The sequence below is a fragment of the Leopardus geoffroyi genome, chromosome A1 (genome assembly GCF_018350155.1).
Source record: "Leopardus geoffroyi isolate Oge1 chromosome A1, O.geoffroyi_Oge1_pat1.0, whole genome shotgun sequence".
Classification (NCBI taxonomy): Eukaryota; Metazoa; Chordata; class Mammalia; order Carnivora; family Felidae; genus Leopardus; species Leopardus geoffroyi.
Genome location: NC_059326.1, coordinates 10,154,645 through 10,180,381, shown reverse-complemented (window position 1 = coordinate 10,180,381; position 25,737 = coordinate 10,154,645). Strand labels below are relative to the sequence as shown.

At 43.7% G+C, this 25,737-nt stretch overlaps 1 long non-coding RNA gene across 1 annotated transcript; it reads left to right on the top strand.

Moving 5' to 3' along the window:
- Positions 1 to 83: 83 nt before the first annotated feature.
- Positions 84 to 25,737, top strand: LOC123594122. The gene is made up of 3 exons (XR_006710681.1): positions 84 to 196; positions 10,546 to 10,624; positions 23,599 to 25,737. It is a non-coding gene; the product is annotated as an uncharacterized LOC123594122 (long non-coding RNA).

The window sequence follows — 25,737 nt, the reverse complement described above, 5'->3', positions numbered from 1 at the left end:
AGATTCTCTTCATGTAATCGCCTGCTTCCACCATGCAGCTTCATAATTAAAATAAGAAACTTATTTATAAAGCCGGTGGCGGAGCTGAGCGAAGGCTGTGAGGAGGTGCTCCTCGCTGATGCTGACTCTAAACCATGTCGGCCAGCCTGGAAGGAGTGGCAGGGACCTCTCGGATGGGAGGGATCCCTCCTGTCAGGTGAGAGCTGGAGGGAGTGTGGGGGGACGACTGGCTCCCCAGTCCGAGTGCGTAAAGAGAGGCCGGACTCTTACGGGAACTGTGACAAGTCCCGCTTTGGGTAGATGGCTGGCTCCAAGGATTTGGGCGAGCGCTGGCAGGTGCCAGGACCAGCAGAGGGAAGTGACTGCCCCGGGGGAGGAAAGCTTGAGCACAGGGGGCTTACGGCAGGAGGAGCGGGCGCGCGGCAGGGAGGAGGGATGAAGAGGCCGAGTAGGAGGAGGTGGTGAGGACGGAGGGCGAGACCTTTCCCCGTGACCCCTGGAATCTTCAGTTTTGTCGGCAAACATCACAAAATGCGTGGTGCGGTTGGATTTCTTGTCCAAACCAGTGACGTGGCCGTGTGGCCGCAAGAGGTGGGCGCCCACCCGTATCTGGGAAACACCAACGTTCCCCACTGCAAGGCTTGTTTGACATGATGTGGTCACGTTAAATCTGGCGAACCGTTCATCAGTTTACATCGGGTTTATTTACTGTTCTTGTATTTCCAAAGGCAGGAAGGGACCTATTAGAGACCTTTCTCTCTGCGTCAGTACCAGAAATCTGCGCGTCTAGTAAACACCTTCATTGTTATCTGACAGATACTATGAAGCTGCCAATGGGTGTTGTTTCCCTCTTTTTTCTGGCTTCTGGGAAGTTTAAAAAGAAATGTATTATTCGGAGATATTGTGGAGGATATTTTCTTCACTGACTTGATCTTTCTATATGTGTTTTTTGTCTTAACCCCATTCACATACACGCATGTGTATTATCTTCTACTCATTGCTAGGAGCGTTCCCAAATCCTCTTTTAGATAATGTGGTTATTAATACACAACACCACCAATGAGGGCATTTTTGTCTCTCCTGGAAGTTTTTAGTAAAAGAAATGGTCTTCGAGCTTTGAAGTCAAATCCGTTTTTTCATCTCTTCTCGACTGCTATCTCTTGAGTCCTGCTTTTGCAAAAGACTTTTTTCACCCCAATTATTATTAAGATGTTCACTTACATTTTCCTCTACTACCCACCTCAAAAATATTTAGATCTTCATCTGGCATTTATTTTTATGTATATATACCGTGATACGAAGACTTAATTTTTTTCCCCTAAATATATAGCCAAGAGTTATTTGTTACATTGTTCTCCCACTAATTCGAAATGCTTGGTTTATCAAATACTACTTTCCATATAAACATAGGTCTATCATCAATCTATTTGTCTCTTTACAACAGTATCTTATCTCTTTCATTTACTGTAACTTAATAGCATCCTTTAATATCAGATGGCTCAAGTCCCTCCCCATCGTCCTTTTTCAACATTTCTTGGCCATTTTCCCATGTTTACTCTTCCAGATGAAATTCAGAATCAACCTCTTGAGCTCCAAAACAATCTCATAGAGATTTTGATTGGCATTCCATTGAATCTGACATTTAATTTGGAGAGAGGTGACATCTTCACAATATTGAATTTTCCCATCCAAGAACATAGTCACTTCCCATTTATTTGGGCTTTCTTTCACGTTTTTAGAAAGGTTATCTCTCGGGGCGCCTGGGTGGCGCAGTCGGTTGAGCGTCCGACTTCAACCAGGTCACGATCTCGTGGTCCATGAGTTCGAGCCCCGCGTCGGGCTCTGGGCTGATGGCTCAGAGCCTGGAGCCTGTTTCCGATTCTGTGTCTCCCTCTCTCTCTGCCCCTCCCCCGTTCATGCTCTGTCTCTCTCTGTCCCAAAAATAAATAAACATTGAAAAAAAAAAATTAAAAAAAAAAAAAAAAAGAAAGGTTATCTCTCTATCTTAACATTTCTTGTTAAGGTTATTTCTGCAAATATTCAATTATGTACCAATTTTCAACTCAGAGAAGAAGTGACAAAGATAGTAAGGAGTCAAGTTCTCCCTGGCCAAGGGATTCCTGTTATGCAGCCATATTCACCTGCAGAGACTTGACGTCCCTTTTCCTAGCAATCAGCCCACATACAACACTGAAAATACTAGAAACAGTTGGCGAGTTAAGTAAATTATAAAAAAAAAAAAGAAAGAAAGAAGGTCATACATATCCCTCAAGAAGATGAAGATCTGAGGCTCTCAAAAAGACCTGTTTGGACCAAAAGAAAATTTCTCTCTACCTCACAGAAGATTTAAAGGGTAGAATTTAGGGGCACCTGGGTGGCGCAGTCGGTTAAGCGTCCGACTTCAGCCAGGTCACGATCTCGCGGTCCGTGAGTTCGAGCCCCGCGTCAGGCTCTGGGCTGATGGCTCAGAGCCTGGAGCCTGTTTCCGATTCTGTGTCTCCCTCTCTCTCTGCCCCTCCCCCGTTCATGCTCTGTCTCTCTCTGTCCCAAAAATAAATAAACGTTGAAAAAAAAAATTTAAAAAAAAATAAATAAATAATAAAGGGTAGAATTTAGCCTCCTTCCGTATTGACATCCTCCCCAACACTGCTCTTTCCATAATTCTTGGGAGATAATATCAATCATAAATCATCCATCCAGTGTACTGGTTTCTCATTTCCTTACAACGGTTCTGTCTTCCACCATGCTGCAGCCACTCACCGGCACGGTCATACCCTTCCTTGATTTAGGCATTCGTAATAACTGCGACCCTCCAGAATCACAGCATCAGACATGCTACCTCCAGTCTTTTCAGCCTGTTCACACAGGCTAACTCCAGGACTTCCAGTCCGTTGATCCGAACACATTTTCACCGTCCGCTGTCCACTGACCCTGTCGTGCCTCGTTTTCCGTCATGTGTGGCTTAGATTCCATGGTCAGCCACAACCGCTTCCTCACGTGGGTGCCCTCAACTTTCTCTTTTATTGTTCTTTTTTGGCACAAGCACACCCCTGATTCAGTTTGACTTTCCACCCACCCCGTGCATGAAACTGTGGCTGGAGACAAACCACACAACTGTGCTGAGTGGGCTGGCTTCAGCTTCATGACCACAAACCACAAATAAGTTCTCAGAGCTTCCTGGCAGCCCTCCTTCATCTCCCACTCTCCAGGACCATTTCCCTACTTCCTCCTTTGTCTGAAAATCTCCAACACCTCCTCCCAATTCCCATTCTCAGATCACGATCTTGCTTTCTAAGTCACTGAGAAAACGGAACCCCTTACAAGAGGCCTCTACCGGATCCCACCACATACGCACACGTTCACCTGCACCCCGACCCACCCCCTCGGCCTTCTCTTGGGTCCCGCTGATGAATTCCAGCTCCTCCCTGAAGTCAGCCCATCACGTGTGCCCTGGACCCCATCCTTTCTTGCCCACCCAAGGCTGTCACTCAGCATTTCCCCTCTTTCTCTCCTGCTTTATCCATGTTCTGGATCATTCCCATCAACACACGGACATGTTCTTATTTCTCTCATTGGGGGAAATTATAAAAAAAAATTGTCTTGATCCCCTGGCACCTCCAACTATCACCCCAGGTTTTTCCTTCCCTTTACAGAAGAGTTCCTTGAGACAGGGGTTCATACTGCTGCCTCAGTTTCTCTTCCAGTTCCCATGTGAAGGCATTCCCATCAGGCTTTCATCCCACCTCACACAAAACTGCAGTGACCTCCGGTGGCAATTCGGGGTCCTCATGTTTCCAGCAGCTGCACTTGACAGTGGTCACCCCAGGTTTGAGTGCCCCAGACTCAGGCCCGGCCACCTGTGCCTGCGGCAAACACGCTTATCAGCGTCAGGGCTTTACCCCCATCTCTTCAGGCTGATGATCCCGACTCCGCCCAACGTGCCGGCCTGTGACCACCCTGAATTTCTGATGCCCTTATCTGATCTTTTTTTCTTCACAGCGCTTACCACTTGGGTGTGTCCTAGGTAATCAGATATTGGCTGTTTATTGTCTCAAAGCCAGGCTCCGCCAGGGCGAGGATTCTGGCCCGAACACCATTGGGCCCATAGTGAGCTACACCGATCTTTGTGGTTAATGCCCTCATATACTTCCAGGCATGTCCCACCACACAGCCGCCGGCCTGGCCTGGAAACTTCGTGGCTCATGGCTGTTCTCCCTTCCAGTCCTTCCTCCACTGGCGCCTGGTGGGCTCTGCCCTTCCAGCCCCTTCTGTGCTACACTTCATCTCTTCAGTCCTTATTCGCTAACGTACTACCCACTGATTTTGCATATTGCTGCCTCTTCCACTAGAATGGAAGTTCCTTGAGAACATAGCTTTCCCCTGTCTCTTTCACTCCCCTATCCCCAGCACCCGAACAGTGCCTGGCATACGTCTTTGGAAGTACTTACTTAGAAAGCATCCTTTATAAAGTTCTCTGTGGTCCGCTCATCGTCACGAGTATGGACTGGAGGACAGTCCGGCACTAGCCGGGTGCACTAGATCTGGCCTGCACAACACCCTGATTGCTCGGTGGCCCTCGTTCGCCTTTGGCTGCTTGGCCTCCAAGCCCCATGCCGTGACCAGCCTCGGCCAATACCACAGCCTGTCCTGGAGGCCACAGGACTTCTTTTCTCAGTCCCAGGTTTCCCATGACGTGTGGCCTCTCTGCTTTCTGAGCCTCAGCCAAACTCAGAGGCCACCTCGCCCACTCTGGGATTTGTCTTCCAGTTGAATGCACGATGATGTCAAACACAGTGTCTGTGATAGACTAGGTACTCCCCTGAACCCACTCATTCCTTCATTCTTCAAATATAAATATCTATGAAATATACGCCACATTCTCAGCCTTGTTCTAGGCCAGTGAGATATAACAGATAAAGTTCTTGCCATTAAGATGCTCGTATTCTGATAAGGAGACAGATAATAAATAAATACAGCCTATGGCAGGTAATGATAATTGCCATGAAGATAAATAAAGCAGGGTAAGGACAATAAGGGATTCTGGGTCTGGGGGTGGGGTGATGTGGAGAGTGCATTTGCACGTAGGGTGATCAGAGAGGCCTCTCCTAGTGGGTGACACTGGACTGAGCCACACAGATTTCGGGAGGGAAGGATGCCCCTGGAGGAGATAATGGAGAATGCAAAGGCCCTGAGGCACACACCCAAAGTTACGGACTGAGATTCACACTTGCTAGTTATCCCAAGGACATTAAAATAAAGGAAACATACTGTGGGTGCGTCCCTGGCTTCTCCTTCACAAATCTTTGCCCCTGAATATTGGCCTATTGTTCTTACAACAATAAGACCGTTGGAAAAAAAAAAAAAATGGAAAGAGTTGCCTGGAGATCTCTGGTCTGCTGTGGCTCACTCTGGAAGGAGCCCCGGGGCCTGCCTCGAGGAATCAAATCGCTGACTTCTCTAAGAGAGCTAGACTCCAGCGGTATTTCTGCCAAAAAAAAAAAAAAAAAAAAAAAAAAATCCCAGAAACACATCCATCCTGAGTATCAGAGCCCAGAAATTAATCATCTCACTCCGCAGCTCTGGCAAGAGACCAGATTTCCTGGAATTCAAGGCATCTGAAGCATTTCATTGTGGCAGTAACAGCAGCAGCCACGGGTGATAACAATCTAGAAGGATTGAGTTTTTCAAAGAGGCTATCTTTGGTTTCTTTTTAAGATGCAAAGAGGTCCAATTTAAGACTGATAATTTCCTTCCTGCTTCAGAAATTTCTCTGGCTAATCGGTGGGTGTATTTTAGTCTCCGTAAAAGAAACCTCTCCTTTGGGAGTTAGGGGTAGCCGAGAAGAGTGGTAGCCAACTGGCTTCAGCTGAAAGATTCACGAGAGCATTTTTGTCACATCTAATAACCTGCAGTTTTCAGACAGTGCTTAGGACGGGGCCCCAGAGCTGGGGAAACTCAGCATATGCCCCTGGAAAGAACAGGGGAGCCAGGAAATTAGAAGTACCCCGCAGCGTTTGGATTGGTTCCAGGTTTTGTTTCTTTGAACTTCCTAAATTGCCAAGTATTATGTATGATAAGTGAGTCCCTGTCTGACAAGTCTCGCTATTCTAAATCCTAATGATCTTACCAACTCCATACATTTTTCTGTCTGGAATACATAAAGCCTCGACGCAACTCCAGTTTTCCACTTTAAAATGGTGAGAATCATCAACTCCCAGTTAGGAAAGGTGTTCCGGGAGACTGGAACCGATGACAGCTGTCCACAAGGGGCCAAGCAGTGCCTTCCTTTAGGTGGCAGAGTATATGTCTAGGTATGATGTTAGTTTCTTCTCTAGACATCAGCCTTCCAGAAATGGAGTGATTAGATCCGCAGTGCTCCCACTTCATAACCCAGCTAAGGGGAGCAGGCGGGTCATTTTTATTTAGCACGTACTTGACCTGAAGCAAACGGAGTGTGTTAAGGCGTTGAAGGGTAGCTGGGATCCTGTCACTTCTGTGAGAAGTTGCACCCGGAGCATCGTGGAGACTGCTGTCATGGGATGAACCAAGTCTCGAGAGAGCCGTCTTGGATGAAAACCAGAAAGCAATAGTGATGTTCATCACGTTCATACCTCGAGGAAGCTGGAGCGAGTTCAGATCACATGGCAAGTGTCCGTGTCCCAAAAGGCCTTGACCATCGAGATTTGTTCAAGACCGAGCAGAGCAGAGCCCAATCAAATCCGCCCAGAGCTTGTGGGCCCACATGCAAAGAGGAGAGACTGCAGGCAGTGGGCCAATTAACTAGAACATGCGAGAAACTGTGAGGACTCACTTGGGGCAGTGACGGCGGAAATGAGAGGAGGGAAGGGACAAGAACCGGTCCGCGACTGGAAGTGGAAGGTGAGGAAGAGAAAAAGCAACCACAGGGAGCTCCGAGGTTCTCAATTTGAATGACGAAGGCTGAAATCAAGACAGGAAAACACTGCAGAATTTGAAGGCCGCGCGGTTGTAATGTTGACGCTTCAAGTTCGAAAGGCCCGTAGCTTATCCACAAGGAAATGAATGCGGCATTTAGAGGGCAGGTGTCGAGAAGTAGATTTTAAATCATGGCCGAACCCACTGGAGAAAAGACAATACTTAATGAGGGAATGTGGTATAAGGAGAAGGCCGAGGGTAGCCCTTGAGGGGCTCTCAGCATGGGCGGGGGGGCGGTGGTGAGGAGGAAGAGGGAGAGGGAGGAGCAGTGAGGGTAGGCGAACCGGAGACAGAGCACTATAGCAGAAGCCAAGGGAGGAGAAATGGCATACATCACAGAGCTGGATACAATGAAGACTCCAAAGAGGGAAAAGGTCTGCCCCTTAGGAGGTCATTGCATGGAGACCAGTGAGAAATAGTCACGGGAAGCCTGGCAGCGATGGTCTCATGGGCATGTAACGGAGGACCAGGGACAGGATGCTGTGAGTCCTTGAATATGCAGAGCGAGGGGGCACGTCTCCCTGCAGACCTTTGCTTCACTCTTCCATGGTCTGGGCTGCTGTCTCCCAGGTATCCCCCTGGCTTCCTTGGCTCACTCCCTCGCTTCCTCTGGGTCTCAGTTTGAAGGTCCCCTTCTCATTGAAGCCGCTTCTGACCACCTTACCTGATGCCGCAACTGATGGCCCCCTCCATTCCCATCGATACACACACATATATCCTGGGCGTTACCTTTTCTTTTTCCATAGCACTTATCACCTTCTAACAATACTGTATCACTTGCTTATTTACAGTATTTATTTTTTATTGTCAATCGTCCCCCCCCCCCCCCACCGCCACTCGAATGGAAACATCTTTTAAGGGCAGAAAATCTTATTTTGTACACTGACGGGTTCCCTGAACCCAGAATAGCGTCTGGCCTACAGACACTGCTGCTTAAATTTTCACTGTAAGGTAAGAAACAGGTCACGAGCGAAGGTGAGGATAAGGGAGGGATTGATGGGGATTTGAGGAGGAAGGAGAAAGAATGAAATTATAGGCTTGGAACCAGGTTGGAATGAGTGTGCCTCGGGCTTGTAGATGCCTGCCTGGGATCTCAAGGGACCACTTGAGCTTCAGAGTCATGAATTGAGAGTGAGCTCCGCTGGTGTGGCGTCGTGTTTTTCTTCGGCTGTACTCACCTCTCTCTCCTTCCATTCCTTTAATCTTCATTCCTTACTCATCATTTGACTTCTGTAAGGACCGCTGCATACGACAGGCTTAACAAATGTTTGCTCTTTGGAGCTGAGGTCTTCAGGAAAGGACTTAGAGGAAAACCCGACGGGCAAAGGCAGCGGATCTGAGATTCCCAAGTGGGCTCAGAGGTCAAGCAGGCGGCGCTTTTGAGATCCTTTCCTCCATGCCTCTCCTTTATCCTGGTTCTTGTCCTTTATGGCGACAGATGTGATGTTGGAGAGGGGGTGAGGAGGAAAGAATGGAAGGGACCTTAATAATTATCTCCCCCAAACTGAGCAAAACCAAATGCCTGTGTTAGTCCCCGAGTGGTGGCGAAAGGCTCCATCAGCTACCCAGACTTGGAGTGGCCTCTGCTCAGGGGCCCTGGGGCCCGCACCTCCAACCAGTAACAAGCCCAGTTTACGTGGCCTTCTGCAAAACTCGAGTCATTTTCTTCTCCATCTCATCTGTTGGTTACCTTCGGCATTTGTCATATGGATGATAATAATAATTCCGACTACTTATTGAGTACTTATTATATGCCAGTCACCAGTTCAAGGGCTTTATATTTATTCATTGATTGAATCCTCAGAAGAAACCCATTTTACAGGTGATGAACTTGAGGCACCTGAATTTCTGCAATACTCTATCAGTCTCTCTGAACCCAGTCTAATCCATCCCTCGTTTCTCTACCAGAGTGAGTCTCCTTCAACATCTATTTAAAATATGCATTGTGAGGCCCCTGGGTGGTTCAGTCGGTTAAGTGTCCGACTTCGGCTCAGGTCGTGATCGCTCGGTTCATGAGTTCAAGCCCCGTGTCCGGCTCTGTGCTGACAGCTCAGAGCCTGGGGGCTGCTTCAGATTCTGTGTCTCCCTCTCTCTCTTCCTGTCCCCCACTTGCACTCTGTCTCTCTCTCTTTCTCTCTCTCTCTCTCTCAAAAATAAACAAAATTAAATAAATAAATAAAAAATAGTAAAATAAATATGCACTGAAGCGCTGTCAACAAAATGGTGGCGTACAAAGCCCTGGGCCCTCCTTCCCCCCAACAGACACACTAGTTCAGCAACAACCCACAGACAGGTTTCCTTTGTGAGAAATCCAGAAACTAACTGAAAGCCTCTGGCACCCTGGATGAGTATGAAAGCAGGTTCACTGAAGCCGGTAGGGAGACTTAAAACATCTCACAAGAAATCTCTGCCTGTGGCTCGACACCATATGACCAGGAAGAGCTGGTCCCCCTTGTTCCCAGCTTCATCCAGGGGAGGAAAGGGTTGGTTTGTGTGTCCAGCATCCCAACTTTTCAACTCTCAGCTTCCCTCTACAGAATGAAAAAATCAGAATCCCTGGCTAAGCTGATTGATGGGGATCTTCTGTGAAGGCTGGAAAAGATGCCTGCTTTGTCTAACGAGCAGACACCAACCCAAAAATCCAAGGAAAATAAAGAATCAGTCAAATATGTTCCAAACAAAGGAACAAGATACATGTCCGGAAACCAACCCTAATAAAGTGGAATTATATGATTTACCTGATAGGGAATTCAAAATAACTGTCATAAAGATGCTCATCAAGGTCAAGAGACCAATGTGAGAATCTCAAAAAAGAGAAGATTTTTTTTTTTTTAAATACCTAGGAGAAATCATGGAGCTGAAGAGAACCAAACTGACCTGAAAAATTTACTAGTGGTGTTCAAAAACAGACTAGCTCAAGCCGAAGAAAAGATCAGGAAACTCAAAGACAGGTCATTGGAAATAATTCAGTCAGAGGAGCAAAAATAAAAAAGAATGAAGAAAACTTAAGGGACTTATGAGATACCATCAAGTGGGCCAATATACAAATTATAGGCGTTCCAGAAAGAGAAGAGAGACAAAGGAAGAAAGTTCATTTAAAGAATTAATGGCTAGGGGCGCCTGGGTGGCTCAGTCGGCTAAACGTCCGACTTTGGCTCAGGTCATGATCTCGCGGTCCGTAAGTTCTAGCCCCGCGTCGGGCTCTGTGCTGACCGCTCAGAGCCTGGAGCCTGTTTCAGATTCTGTGTCTCCCTCTCTCTCTGCCCCTCCCCCGTTCATGCTCTGTCTCTCTCTGTCTCAAAAATAAATAAACGTTAAAAAAAATTAAAAAAAAAAAAAAGAATTAATGGCTGGAGCGACTGGTTGGCTCAGTTGGTTAAGTGTCTGACCTTGGCTCCATCATGACCTCATGGTTCATGAGTTGGAGTTCTGTGCTGACAGCTCAAAGCCTGGAGCCTGCTCTGGATCTGTGTGTCCCTCTCTCTCTCTGCCCCTCCCCTGCTCACTCCCTGCTCACTCTCTGTCTCTTTCTCTTTCAAAAATAAATAAATAAATAAACATTAAAAATTTTTTGTTTGTTTGTTTTTTAAGGAACAATGGCTAAATACTTTTCAAATCTGGAGAAGTGAATGTACATCCAGATCCCGGAAATGGAAATTTGTTGATAAAGGTAAATATGTAGACAAACGCAGAATGCTGAGTTACTATAATAGTGGTGAGTACATCACTTTTCATTCATTCATAAAAGTAAAGGACAAAAGTATTCTAAATAACTATAACTAAACTGCATTAAGTTAAACAACATGAATAAAAATAAACTGTGACAACAATAACATAACGTGTGTTTGTGGGACTATGTTAAAGTGTAGAGTTTTTGTGTGTAATTGAACTTGAGTTGTTATCTGCTAAAAAGTAACTGTTATCATTAGAAGATATTTTATGTAAGCCCCATGGTAACCACACATAAAAATTACCTATTGAAGTTACACAAAAGAAAAATAGAAAAGAATCAAGGGATATCAATGCCAAAAAAGCAACAAAACACAAAGGAAGACAGCAAGAGAAGAAAAGACAGACAAGACTAACAAAACAATAAAATGGCAATAGTAAATCCCTCCTATCAATAATTACTTTAGATTTTAGTGGATTAAACTCCCCCATCAATGAATAAAAAAATGATACCCGTTATATGCTGTCTACTAGAAACTCACTGTAGATTTAAGGACACACATGGGCTTAAATGAAGGAATAGAAAAAGATATTCTGTGCAAATGGCCAACAAACGAGAGCAGGGATGGCCATACTTGTATTAAAAAAGTATCCAGTAGGTCAAAAACTGTCACAAGAGACAAAGAAAGATATTACATAATGATAAAAGGGTCAATCCACTAAGAAGATATTTGCAATTATAAGTTTATAGGTCCCCAACATTAAAGCACCTAAATGTATAAAACAAATACTGACAGAATTGAAGGGAGAAATAGATAAAAATACAATTATAGTAAAAAAGTCAATACTTTCCTTTCAATAATGGATAGAATATTCAAACAGAAGATCAATAAAGACACATAGGACTTGAATTACAGTGCAGACTAAATGGGCCCAACAGACATATACAGAACATCTAACACAAGAGCAGCAAAATACATATTCTTAAGCACACACAGATCTTTCTCCAGGAAAGATCACATTTTATGTCACAGAACAAATCTTAACAACTTACGAAGATTGAAATCATACAAAGTATTTTTTTTCTGAACACAGTAGAATGAAAGTAGAAATCAATAGCAGAAGGAAATTTGGGAAATATGCAAATATTTGGAAAATAAGCAACACATTCTTGAAAAACCATTTGATAAAAAAAACAAAAAAAATTAGAAAATAAAATTAGAAAATACCTCAAGACAAATGAAAATGAAAACACAACATACCAAAACTTATAGGATGCAGTGAAAGCAGTCCTAAGAGGGACGTTCATACTGACAAATATATACATTAAAAAAAGAAAGATCTCAAATCGCCAACTTAACCTGATACTTTAAGCAGCTAAAAAAAAAAGAAGGACGAACAAAGTGCAAAGTTAGCAGAAGGAAGGAAATGAGATATATTAGAATAGAAATAAACCAAACAAAACAACACCAAGAGCTAGTGTTTCAAAAATATTAACAAAATTTACAAGCCTTTAGCTAGATTAACCAAGAAAAAAGAGAAAGCACTCAAATAAATAACATTAGAAATGAAAGAAGGGACATGACAATCGATACACTAGAAATGAAAAGGATCATAAAAGACCATGATGAACAAATACATGCCAGAAAACAAAAAAATGAACAAATTCCTACAAACACAAAACCTACCAGGACTAAAATCATGGATGAATAGAACATCAGACTTATAACTAGTATGGAGGTTGAATCGGTAATTAAAAATGAACAAAAACAACAACAAAAAAATGAACAAATTCCTACAAACACAAAACCTACCAGGACTAAAACCATGGATGAATAGAACATCAGACTTATAACTAGTATGGAGATTGAATCAGTAATTAAAAACCTCCCATAAAGAAAAGTCCAGGACCAGATAACTTCAAAGGTTCAAAGGCGAATACTACCAAACACCAAACACCAAACAAACAAAAAAAAGAAAGAAAGAAAGAAAGAAGATTTACCACTCTTTCTACAGGGCCAGCATTACGCTGATATCACAGGCAGCCAGATACTACCAGAAAAGGAAACTTACAGGGTATTATCCCTGATGAATGTAGACACAAAAATCCTCAACAAAATACTAGCAAACCAAATCCAACAGCACAGTGAAAGGATCATCCACCATGACCAAGTGAGATTCATCCCTGGGATGGAGTGATGGTTTAACATACAGAAATCAATTAATGTGATATGCCACATTAACAGAATAAAGGATAAAAATTACACGATTGTCTCAATACATGCAGAAGAGGCATTTGACAAAATTCAACATCCTTTCGTGTTAAGAACTCTGAACAAACTAGAAATAGAAAGTACTTCAATGTAACAAAGGTCATAGTTGAAGAACCCGATGCTAACACATCATACTCACAATGAAAAACTCAATAGTTTTCCTCTAAGATCAGCAACAAGGCAAGGGTGCCTGCTTTTGCCACTTCTATTCAACACAGAGCAATTAGGCAATAAAAATAAGAAGGAAAGAAGAAAGAAAGAAAGAAAGAAAGGACATCCAAATCAGAGAAGAAGAATTAAAATTGTTCCTGTTTGCAGACATTATGATCTTACATATAGTAAGCCCTATAAACTCCATTAAAGAAGAAAGTCAGAAATAATAAGCAAATTCAGTAAAGTTGCAGGATACAAAATCAATGTGCAGAAATCAGCTGTGTTTCTATACACTAAAAATGAACTATCTGAAAAGGAAATTAGGAAAACAATCTCATTTAAAAATAGCACCAAAAAGAATAAAATACTTAGGAATAAGATTAAATAAGGAGGTGAAAGATTTACATACTGAAAACTATAATGCATTGATGAAAGAAACTGAACAAGACACAAACAAATGGAAAGATATCTGTGTGCATGGATTAGAAGGCTTAACACCCAAAGCCATCTACAGACTCAATGTAATCCCTATCAAAATCCCAATGTCAATTTTACAGAAATAGAAAAAACAATTTAAAACTTCATATGGAATCACAAATTACCAAATAAATCTCAATAAAGAAGAACAAAGCTGGAGACATCACTCTTCTTAATTTTAAACTATATCACAAAGCTGTAATAATCAAAACAGTATGGTACTGGCATGAAGACAGATGTCATCAGATGGCATGAAGACCAATGGAACAGAATAGAGAGCCCAGAAATTAGTCCACACATATATGGTCAACTGATCTTCAAAAGAGGGCTCCTGGGTGGCTCAGTCAGTTAAGCATCTGACTTTGGCTCAGGTCATGATCTCACGGTCCATGAGTTCAAGTCCCGCATTGGGTGATCTCAAGCCCCACTTTGGGTGAGCATGAGCCCTACTTTGAGAAACAAAACAAAACAAACATGGGCACCACTTCAGGTGAGCCTCACTTCTCTCTCTCTCACTCTCTCTCTGTTTCTCTCTGTCTCTCTCTCTCTCTCGCTATCTCCCTCTCTCTGCCCCTCTTGGGATTCTCTCTCTCTGCTCCTCACTCACTTGTGTTCTCTCTCTCTCTCTCTCTCTCTCTCTCTCTCTCTCTCAAAACAAGCAAACAAAAACAGAATATCAAGACTATACAATAGGGGAAAGGTAATCTATTCATTGGTGTTGGTAAAACTGGATATCCACATGCAAAAGAATTAAACTGAACCCCTATTTTACATCATACACAAATCCACCCAAAATAGATTAAAGACTTTCATAAGACCTGAAACTATAAATCTCCTAGAAGAAAACATAGAAGAAAATCTTCATGACCTTGATCTTAGCAAAGATTTCATGGATGTGATACCAAAATGAAAGGCAAGAAAAGCTTTATGCTAAGATAAATAAGCTAGGCACAGAGAGACACTGCATCATCCCACTTATATGAGGCATCTAAAGTAGTCAAATTCACAGAATCAGAGAAAGGAATGGTGGTTGCCAGGAGTTAGGGAGAGGGGGAAATGGGGAGTTACTAGTCAATGGCTATAGCGTTTCACTTAAGCAAGATGAATAGAGCCCTAGAGATCTTGCTGTATAACATTGCACCTATAATCAACCTTAAAAAATTTGTTAAGAGGGTAGATTTCATGTTAAGTGTTCTTATAACAATAAAATAAGATAAAATAAAATAAAATAAAACAAAACAAAACAAAATAAAATAAAATAGAATAAAATAGAATAGAATAAAATAAAATATATATATAATCCAAGCCTTCTAAAAAGGACGCCCAAATTATCCCCAAAGAGTATTTCTATATCAGTCAAACAATGTTGTCACTAAATAAAAAGTCAGAAATATATTTGAGGTAATATATTTCTTGCAGCCAAATCTATAATCTACCAAAATTCTGTTTTGTGAGCTTCATGTGTATTTCATTTATTTATTTATTTATTTATTTATTTATTTATTTAAAAATACTTAATCATTTTTGAGAAAGAGAGCATGAGCTGGGGGAGGGGCAGAGAGAGAGAGGGGGCAGAGGATCCAAAGTGGGCTCTGTGAGCTGACATGAGTGAGCCCAACATGTAACTGGAACTCATGAACCGTGAGGTCATGACCTGGGCCTAAGTTGGACACTCAGCCAACTGAGCCACCCAAGCACCCTGCTTCATGTGTATTTTATAGAACAAGTTGAATTAGAAGAAAGTGCCGTTATTTGACCATGTTGGACCTATACAAATGAAAATACATTGCTGGCTGTAGTATACAATATAATGTTCTATTTCCTTTTCTAAGACTGAATACAAGGAGGCTATGAAATATTTATTAAGATAAAATCCACACAGAATTGATGATGCAAGACAAAGTACTTAGCAGGGCAGAGATGACCCTCCATTAGCAAATCTCTTGTCTTTCCTGATGTTTTCTTTCCCTCTTTCCTTAAAAGATGTTTTCATTCCAAAGCACATTGGTTTCTGCAAAAACTTCAATATCTCTCACTCCTCCCTCTCCCCACCTGTACTCATACTGTTGCCACGGATTGGAATGTCCTTTCTGTCCCTGGGCCGACCATGACCTATTTGTCCTCCAGTTCAAAGGTCACTCCCCCGCAAAGACTTGACTGTTGGCTTCCAGTCAAACAGGTGTGGGACCCCTGCCTTCACACCTCACACAGGTCTCTGTCCAGCACTTAACTCTCATGTTGTAAAGACAGATTGGTTGGCTTGTCTACCTCCCTCACTGGGGTGCAAACATGAAAAAATAGTGTTTTTTTAATTCTACATTTCAGGGCTCGCTTTATGAGTAGTATTCAAAATACAAACATCTTTTTTTACATATACTGAGCGGAATGTCTCTAATTTTGGAAGTGAAGTCAATCTCTACTTGGTCTTTTACTGACATGTTGTTCTAATAAAAGCCTCTAAAAACTTAAGTTTTTCTTCCGAGAAATCTTCTGAGGTAAGTTGATGTTACATCCCTTAGGAAAGTGGGGTTTTCCCCCTTCTTCTTCTTCTTCTGTTGTTGTTGGTTTCTTTTATGTGTAAGGAGGGCAGTGTCTTGCCCTAGGTTAGCAGACAAATTAGCAGTAGATCAAGCTGGGATTAAAAAATACTGATTTTTTTTCTGTATTTATTTGCTTCGTCAAAAAATAGTCATCGAATGTCTTTTATGATTCAAAGGTTCTGTTAGGCTCATACATTTATCATTCATCAAGCATATTTCTCTTGGCTTTCTGCTTTACTTTTATATCTAAACTTTTTAAGGCTGAAGCATACCTTAGAGTGTGTCTGCAGTGGTGTGAAAGCAACAAAATAGAAGTTGTATTGTATGCGAAATTGTATATTAAAGGTAATGATAGAGTGAGATCCATACATGGCAATTAGTGTACAATGTGCTCCCACAAATGCACTCAGACACCATGATTAATGCTCCCTGGAGCATTCAGTCCCTGTAACTAGCTCTCATTGTACTTACCAGAACCCTACTCTCCCAGGGTATTATGATAAATACCATGTTGGTTCTAATATTGCTCTAAGTGATTAGGTCTGGGTGTGAGGGGGTGGTGAGATGAAATGGAGATAAAATACAAAGTTTATGTGCTGGTTTCTTAGCAAGGAATCAGTAAGGAATCAAGCCAACAACTCTTAAGTGAGGTTTTAGGGTGACATAGGGTCATCTCCATCCAACACACCCCCATGCCCGGTCTGTGGGGGTTATAATGGGTTATAAGTGCTGTTTCAAATTGGCTTTTTGTTGGGTGTGTCTGAAAGCTACACACCAGAGGGAGAATGAAAGAAAAAAAAAAAAAAAAAACAACTAGTCTTCACCTCACAGGAGCAGAGAAGTATCTGGAACCTCACTCCTAGTCCCCTGGGACAGCCCTGCAACAGAAGAGGGGCTGTCAGAGAATGACATCATCGACAGACAGCCCCATTCATTGATGCGACTTGTGTGTGGCCAATACCACTGACTCCATCCTCTCAGCAGGAGACAGATGCCATGATTAGAGTGCACACCCATGTCAGTCAAAATTCCCTGTTGTGAACTGCACATTTGTGTTTCCAGAATTCATATGGTAAAGCCCTAATTCCCAATGTGATGGTATTTGGGGATGGGGCCTTTGGGAGGCAATTAGGGTTAGATGAACTCATGAAGGTAGGACTCTCATGATAGGATTAGTGCCCTTAACCACACATCTCTCTCTTTCCCATGTATATACACCACGGGAAGGCCATGTGAGGACACAGTGAGAAGGTAGCCATCTGCAAGTCAGGAGGAGAGCCCTCGCAAGAAACAGAACGAGCTCACACCTTGATCTTGGATTTTCCATCTAGAACTGTGAGGAAATTAGTTTCTGTTGTCAAAGCTGCTGACTCTGATATTTTGTTATGGCAGCCCAAGCCAACTAACATATTCAGATCCATTGGACTATACTCCTCTCGAGGCTAGGTGTCCTGTGTGTTCAGCTCCTGAATCCCTAGCCCATGGCAAAGGACCCCCTTCCCACACACACACACACATACACACACACACACTTCCAAGCCCCAGGAGTGATGAGGCATAACAAGGTCCTCATGACTAGAGTCTTTATTAATTTAGGGTGCTCTCCATTTAGCCCTCTCTTGTCAAGAGTTCATCTAATCATGATGATGATGGAAACCAGAATTTAAAGAGCCCTTTCTGTGTGCCAGACATGTACTTGACAAGTCCTATCTCATGAAATCTTCCCATAAACCCAACGAAGTGGATACTACTTTTATTTACCAATTTTATAGACATGGAAACTAAGGCACGAAGAGTTTAGACAACCTAACATGAATCTTAGCGACATGTGATTTAAGAGACTAAAGTTTTGATTGCTTATTCAATTTTTTTTAAAAAATACTGAACAGCTATCATGTATCATACCCTGCAATAGGTACGGGCTTCCAGGGGGGACAAGACAGATGTGGTCCTGCTCTCCCGGTCTAGTGACAGTAGACAAAGAATTCACCATCTATACTCATAGCCCATAATATGTGCAATAAAGAAAATGAACGAGGTCAGTGGGGACATAGTTTGGTAAGGCCATTAGGAAAGGATGGTCAGAGGAGATGAGATTTAAATTCAGATCTGAAGGGAAAGGTGGGAGTGGAGGTCTTTCAGGCAAAGGGAACAGCATGTGCAAAGGCCCTGAAGGGGGAAAGTATTGAGCAAGGCTGAGGAGCTGAATGAGGCCAGAGAGGCTAGCCTGAGAGTTGAGAGTGCTGAGTGTAATGAGAGGAGTCTGAAGAGCTCTAGGGGGACAGAAGCCCTGGGGGCCATCAAGCATTGTTCTCATGGCTCACAGCACATCGGGTGAGAAGAAGAAGGGAGTAGGTGCTCTGTTGGGCACTGTGCTAAGGCCTTTATCTGCACTGTGCCCTTCTGACTTCACCACACTGCCCGGAGGCACAACTACCATCTCTGTTTTGCACATGAGCCACCCGACCTCAAGACTGAACACATGACTTGGCCAGGTCCCCAGAGATAACTAAAAGGGCTGACTTCTGGATCCATCACCCTGTCCTGCCTTCTCCAGGGTCCCCAATCCATCCCAGGAGAAGCCCAGCTTCCTGAGCTGGGCTGATGGGCATTGATGTCTTGTTAGGGGACCAGGGGAGCAAGAGACAAGCATAGCCTGCTGAGCTGCACTCTCTTTGCCTGGACGAATGAGTTCCCTCAAGATGTCATCGTTCTTTGCTCATCAAAGTGTCCTTCCTTGAAAGCAGTGACAACTCAGTCTTTCACTTTCAAGGAAACTGTGTGAGGTCTTGGGTAAAAGGCAATGAATCACTGCGCACAACTCAATGAGGTGCCATGGTCATGTGGGTCCCTTAGTGCAGGGAAAGTCTCCAAGCCCTCATCATGAACTATGGGCAGAGGCCACCTTTGGCACAGGAATGGGGCTTCTGATAGGGATGAAGAAGGGCAGTCCAACAGCTGGGGCTCCGTGGCCTTCCGGGGGATGGCTCTGCCTTACACAAGAGGGAGGCCAGGCGGGTCTGGTTCTCTCTCCCTTGCTTTGTTCCATGAGAACCCACTTGGCCACAAGTTTGCTTTCCAACCACTTCTTCTAAATCCATCAACATTTTAGAGGTGCCTGGGTAGCTCAGTCGGTAAAGTGTCCGACTTCAGCTCAGGTCATGATCTCATGGCTTGTGAGTTCAAGCCCCGCGTCAGGCTCTGTGCTGACAGCTCAGAGTCTGGAGCCTGCTTCAGATTCTGTGTCCCTCTCTCCCTCTGCCCCTCCCCTGCTTGTGCTCTGTCTCTCTCTCTCTCTCTTTCAAGAATAAATAAAACATTAAAAACATTTTTTTTAATCCATCAACTTTTGTCCCTATTTCTCAAAATACAAAATGACTGGTAGAAGAGAACTGAAAGACATATTTTATGGAAATCGTTGAGCATCTAAAAGGCTTCTATCTCATAAGAAGAAGAAAAAGAAAGAGGGGGAAGCGAAAGGCAAAATAAAACCGGAGCCTCCTTTCATCCACTTAAATAAGAGTTTTCTGACTTGGTCACTCAACAAACATTTCTTGGGAACCTGCTATGTGCCTGCCGGTCACTGGACAGGGGTCACAGCAGACACGAAGGCACCGGTGCCACCTGAGAGTTACTTGGGACCTGTGCCCCAGCAACACGCGGGACCACCACATCCGAAGGATGGGGAAGCTTCCAGGGGACATTGGTTTTTGGGTACAGAGGAGAATCAGGGGAATCCACGAAGGTTAGGACCATGAAGAATGGTAGGATTTCAGTAGGAACCACCCACTCTGCGACACTGGGAATCTCGTCTCATTCACGCACAGGTCCTGCATCCAACAACGAGTATGCGCCCTAGGTGCTCAAGAAACATGATGGGATGGGTGGTTGGGGAAGAGGGAAGCATTGGGAGCAGCGTGGTGGTGACGATGCCTGACCCAACTTGAGACGTCTCTATTTAGCTATGTTGGTGGTTGGGAGGCCTGAGGCTTCAGGGGGGCTGAAGGCTGGAAAGGCAGAGGGGGGTTTGGATGCTCTCTTAAAGGTGTGGATATTTTTGGAGAGAGAATTGGCAACCATTAAAAAGCAGACTAACATGGTCCGAGTCGAGTTTCAGGAAAGTTAATCCAGTCACATTGAAGACACAGATTAATTCATAATTGCATGCCTCTAAGAATCATTTCACATCTCTAGACTTCCGTTTCCTTATTAGATGCAAGAAGGGCCCTCCTTCCTGGGCAGTACTGTGATGTGTGATGTGGTCACCACAGGCTGCATGGAAACCCTGACATTTACTGAAACTGATACTGACATTTACTGATTCAATACTGATTGAACACAACTGAACATAACTGCCCAAGGGGAGAGGGGGGAAGGCCCCGCTGACCAGGTGAGAGCGCCCCCTTGAGGCCCGCCTGGCTCTGGAGATGCTCTTACCAGTCGTCCAGTCTCAGAGGGACAGCTTCCAGGCCGCCGATGTGACAGTAAGGCTCCAGGCTGGAGAGTTCATAGAGCTGGATTTCACGGTTTCTGTTCAAAGATCAAGCTCAGCTGGAGTAAACTTACACTCCTCGCTTCACTTTTGTAAAACATATTTTAGATTCCATGGATTCCACAAAACAGAGACCCCTGATCAGTAAAACACCTGTCATACCAAGCAACCCCTCTAGCTGAACCTGAGGCCTCCCTCTGCTCTCCTACCGTTTGGGGGCATGTCTTCTGCCTGCTTCTAAACCGGCCTGGCCTGTCCTTGACCATCAGGAGGCTGGCACAGGCCAGTAGTTGGGGCATTACATCCCAGCTCACCACTTGGCCCCTTACCTGTAAAAAATGGGGATCCTACCAGTTCCTGTCTTTCCAGAGATTTAAATGGGAGGACGTGTGCGAAAGTGATTAGTCCAGGACTTGGGATTTCCTAAGTGCTCAAAGTGTGGGCTGTTATTTACTGCATATAATAAAGATCTGCAAAGTGGAGGGCCAAGCCTCTTTCTGTAGACTAAGGGGTTAACTCGGTGCTCCCCTAATTTCCCACCTTTCCAGCCTGCACCCTTGACCCCTTCCTTCCTCTGTTAGCCTGTCTACTTTGGAGCTGACTGTGGGTGTTAGAAAAACAACTTACTGCTTTGACCTGTTGGCATGGAACAAACAGGGGTCACTCTCTAAATTCCAAAGCCTTGTCTTTCCCTCAGCGTGAAATGTCCTTTTTTCCACCTCCTTTTCACCTGCCCTGCAGCTCAAGTGGCTTCCTGCTGTCATAAGCCTTGCCTCATCTTCTGAATTGTCAGCTCAGAATCTCTAGTAGGTGACTGCAACCTCTGAACTGCTACGTGTGCAAAACACATGATAATTACATTATCAAGCATGGCTTTTAAAATCAAACTGGGACGGATGAAAGTATACACCCAGGTTTATTGTTTTTTAGTAGTTAATATTAATTATATGAATACATTTTAATATATTAACAAATATATTTTAATTATTACATTTAATTGTATTTAGTAGCCTCGATGATCTGAGGTTGGATTAACTGTTTGTTCATTAAAATGGTTGAAGCCTAGGAAACCAGGGGCCTCTGGAGGAGATCAGGTGGAGAAGAGAGAACCCCCAGCTTGCGGGGAGTCAGGGGGAGTCCCAGTAGGCGGGGCTGTGGGAATTCCTTTCAAGCTCCACCCCTTCCCTTAGTCTTGCCCCCAGAGCCAGAGGCCACGGTCTCTCCGCCCCGGATCACATTTCCCATCCCCGACCCTGTACCCCTAACCCTCCTGTTGAACTTGATTTTGCTTCCCCGTTGATTTGGAATTTTCCCAATTTCCTTCCCCCCAGGCCACACCCCCTTCGCCCAGGCCATGACTGAGGTTAACCAAGCAGCCCAGGGTGGTGCCCATTCATTTTCCTTACATTGCCATGAGCAAAACCTTCGGGATCTTCCTTCCCAGCCCCAGCCCCATTCTCCTGAGGCTCTTCAGCAACGAGCATCATTTTTTACTGGGGATTTGACTTTTTTGAATCTGTCCAAAGCACTTTGGACTGAATTTTGGTGGGTAATAAAATAGGAATATTATGTTGAATCTGAAATAAAATGTGCTAAAAGGTCACAAGACTGATATTTTCCCCATCTGGCCCATACTTTCACTCTGGAAGTATTCCAAAAGAGGGCCTCTTGCCCATGTTTGAGGCAATGACATCATTGCAATGGGCCAACCAAGGCCATAACTTTGCAAAGTAGCTTTGATTGATATTATGAGTGCCAGCATTTTTTAAAAAGGGCTTCAGGACTTTTAAATACCACAAATGTGTACGTGGCTGTGTAAACACACATGGAAATGGATGTCATACCACGACTGTTTCCTTCCAACTGAAGAGCTGCAGACACTCACCCAGTCGCTATGATCAGTTTGTTGTACTGTGGCATGCTGATGACATCTGTCTCTCACCTGGGCTTCCGGCTGATGGACTTGTCCTAATGTGCAGAAGAGTGGAAATAAACAAAAATACGCCTTTTTAAATAGGACAATTTCATAAGACAGTAGGTGTGCTTAAAATTAAAGTTTTTTAGGGGCACCTGGGTGGCTCAGTTGGTTAAACGTCCGACTTCAGCTCAGGTCATGATCTCACAGTCCATGAGTTCGAGCCCCGCGTCAGGCTCTGTGCTGACAGCTCGGTGCCTGGAGCCTGCTTTGGATTCTGTGTCTCCCTCTCTCTCTGCCCCTCCCCTGCTCATGCTCTGTCTCTCTGTCTCAAAAATAAATAAAACTTTAAAAAAAATGATAGTTTTTAAAAATTTGATGTTCTCCTTCAAGTAGAAAGAAACTTACTACATAGATTCAAAGAGCCACCTTTATTCCCTCTCTCTAGGGCGGGCTTATTTCACAGCCTAACGGGTTTAAGATTGCAAGGAACTTCTAGTGTAGATGATAAGTTTCCAGAGGGCAAAGGTGAGTTTCTATACCCCCAGCACCCAGCAGAGAGCCTAGGCTATGTCGGAGACTCAACTATTTGTTGAATGAGATAACAATAATAATAAAGACTTTAAAGAGAGCATATATTCTGAAATAGGTCAGGCATTTTTATTCCTATCCTAAGTCTACTTCCCAGATGCTTTTTGCCTTCTGAATTTCTGATTCTGTGATTCAATAAGTTCTCTGAAGACAAACCCTAGGATAGCTAGCTACCTAAACTGAAATAATCATTTAACAGGAAAAAAAAAAAAAGAAGGAAAATTCTTTTCCATTTGTCATTCATTAAGACATACGACAAATTCCATGATGGAATCATGTGTAATTCATTACTCCATCTGATTTTAGAAGGAAAATGAAGCATTATCTTGTACTACATATAGAGATCATATTTTATTTGCATTCTATAGACTAGCAAAAGACAACGTGAATATATTACATTCAAGGACACAATTTCTGTAATCATGCCACTTGAAGAGCAGTTTAAAATAGCAAATAAAATCAAACTGGAGCACTCAGCATCCTTATCAAATGAAAATCACATACAGAAACTCTCTTTCTTCTTTTCAACTTCAGCAGCACAGCAGGCAGATGGAAGGAAACCTCTTTCTGTCAGGCCAAAGCATCGGCTTGCTCTGAATACTCGAGCTGCAGATATGTGCAGAAGCCATCCTGGAGGGTAAAAGGAGATTCATTAAACATCTACTACGCCTCTTCCTTTCAAAAGTTCTCTTTACCATCAGGGTGTGGATAATTCCTTTCTTGGACACGACCTAATTATTTGTAGAAACTAGTTCATTTGTATGCCAAAAACTCAAGAGTAATAATTGGGTGTGCCTGTTCAGCTGGGGCTGGAGGTCTGTCACCCAGCTTGGGCTCCCTTCCCCACCTCCAGTCTCTTTCTCTGTCTCTCTAAAGAAGATGGTGGTGGTGGTGATTGAAAGTATGCAATGTTCCACGCAAACGAGACCTTCCTCACAATTCTCATGATAACTGTATGAGATAGGTACCACTGTTCTTCCCATTTACACATTTGGAAACCCAAGCTTTGAAAAGCTACATAGCTTGCCTAAGATCAAACAACTAGTAAGTGGCTGGCCAGAGACTCGAGTCCTTACTGATCCCACTGCCCAGTTCCCACCCACCAGGATATATGCCTCATTTAGAATCTCAGCGGTATACCTTGGGGGAAGAACTATGGTCATAGGCACTGGGCGGGGGGACCTGTAGGGCCTGGGAACATCTCTTTTCTCTCCACTGCCCCAAAGCCCCAATGCGCTAGAGCTTTCTCTTCTCTGGAATCCTGATTTCCTATTCAAATCAGATGGCAATGTAAACACTCGTATTGATTTGGTTGGAGAATTGGCCCCAGGTCTGAATAGAGGAGTCATTTTAGAACTTAATTCATCCTGGAACAATAGAAGGGCACTGACAGACACAAAGGCAGAGAATGTTTAAAGCAGGTGTCTCAGCTCCTTATTCTTATACAATCAAAATTAGGTAACATTAATAATAATGATGATGATGATATTTGTTGACAATTTACTTTGTGACTGTCCCTGTTCTAAACACTTGACATGTATTAACTGATCCAATTACGTCACAGAATTTCTTGCTCAGATGTTTCACTTTTGCTTTGAGGTAAGGTGACAAATGTATCCTTTATTCTCCGGTTTTAGGACACTCTTCTTGAAACTTGCTTTAGCTACTGAAATCCCCAGTTAAACTATTCCGAGTTTAACCTGACCTTATGAAATTTGAAAATTGTGAACAAGTATATCCTCTCAGATCAGTTTCAAGTAGATGAAGGCACTGAGGGACATATCATACTCGGCACCAACAGTCTTTGTGTTTTCCTTACTAATCTTCAATTTGACTATAAAGCATAACCCAACTTACCCATTCAGTTCTGCCCACTGATTCATAGTCTATTTTCACGAAAAGCTGTTCTATTTGTTCAATCCTCTGGAAAGGAAGGAAAAAACAACCCCGTTTATAGATGGCACAGGAGTAAACTCTTTATTAGGTTGTTGGGGGAGAGGATGAAAGAGAGGAAATCTTAATTTTTCCAATTTATAAATTTCATATTAAAATGCACCATACTCAAAGATCTCTGGAATGCCTGCTCCAAAACATGAATAGGGTGGTTAGTTGGAGTTCAGTGCGCTGACCCTAAAACTCTTTCCCCATGAGATACTGGGGCTCCTAGAACTTCTATCTTGGTATTCATGGCCTATGTGATCCCCTCCCCTTGAGCAGCTGGCTTGTAGCCAATAGAATACCTTAATGTAGAGGGTAATGTCATTTCTATGATTAGATTACATGAGAACCTAGCTTGGGCCTTGCTCACAGGCTCTCTTCCTGGCTAGCTTTGATGAGGCCAGCTGCTCTGTTGTCAGCTGCCCTAATGAGAGGCCCACATGGCAAGGAACTGAGGGCAGCCTCTGGGCAACAGCCAGCAAGGAAATGAAGCCTGGCAACAACCATGTGTCCTCGGAAGTGGATCCTTCCCCAGTCAAGCTTTCAGATGAGACACCGATCAGAGCTACCACCTTGATTGCAGCCTCATGAGACGCTCATGAGATGCCCTACCGCAGAGAACCCAGCTAAGTCATGACTAGATTCCTAACTCACAAAAAATGTGAGATAATAAATATGGATTGTTGGGGGCACCTGGGTGGCTCCATCAGTCAAATGTCCGACTCTCGACTTTGG